Raw genomic sequence first — 1,132 nt, 5'->3', positions numbered from 1 at the left:
CACAGAATTTTTTTTTAGCACAGAATTTTAAACACTGGATTTTTTTTTAGCACCGAATTTTAAACAGAATTTTTTTAGCACCGAATTTTAAACACAGAATTTTTTTAGGACTGAATTTTAAACACTAGGTTTTTTTTAGCACCGAATTTTAAACAGAATTTTTTTTAGCACAGAATTTTAAACACTGGATTTTTTTTTTAGCACCAAATATTAAACACAGAATTATTTTAGGACTGAATTTTAAACACTAGGTTTTTTTTAGCACCGAATTTTTATCACAGAATTTTTTTAGCACCGAATTTTAAACACTGGATTTTTTTTAGCCCCAAATTTTAAACACAGAATTTTTTTAGCACCGAATTCTAAACACAGAATTTTTTTTTAGCACAGAATTTTAAACACTGGATTTTTTTTTAGCACAGAGTTTTAAACAGAATTTTTTTAAAGCACAGAATTTTAGACACTTAATTTTTGTCTGGTAAAATTTTGCCTGCAAAAAAGCTGCAAAAGTTCGACTGCAAACGTGTTGACCTTGTTGAACTCAAGCCAAAGCAATCTGCACTCGGTGCAGTCGAGCAGCTTCTAGCCATTGAACTTATCTCATTTGGTCACAGACATAGCTTTGTTCCCGGCTGAATGAAGCTGAACAAGGAGTTTTTCTTGTTAAATAGATATGATTACAAAACGTCAGTTAGCTACTAATAGATGCCATTAGAGGATTTCATCTAATCGGACTGGGTGAAATAACTGAACCCATCAAAGTCAGTGCGGCACCCCTGTTTGCCAAGGCTCTTGGTTTGATGCTGAAGAAGTGGCTGTTGGCAAACTTTTTTTTTTTCTGACCAAATGACCTAATTTCATTGGCTAAAAGCTGCTCGACTCTATGGAGTGTAGATTGCTTTGGCTTGAGTTCATCAAAAGGTCAACACTTTTGCAGCTGAATTTTGTCACACCACGAAATTGACATACAAACCAGTCAACTAGTTCACTGGCCCAAAAAAATGAACAGAGGTAGATGTAAGAAACCAGTTTAGCTGTTCAATCTACAGTTGGGTTTACTTCTACAAGAATTACAAAGCAGGCAGTCTCTCTATTGAAAATAAGCTATAACCACGGGCGTAAATGCAGAGTT

The sequence above is a fragment of the Cyprinodon tularosa genome, unplaced genomic scaffold (genome assembly GCF_016077235.1).
Source record: "Cyprinodon tularosa strain WSP-4 unplaced genomic scaffold, ASM1607723v1 ctg867, whole genome shotgun sequence".
NCBI lineage: Eukaryota > Metazoa > Chordata > Actinopteri > Cyprinodontiformes > Cyprinodontidae > Cyprinodon > Cyprinodon tularosa.
Note: the sequence above shows the minus strand (reverse complement) of the source record.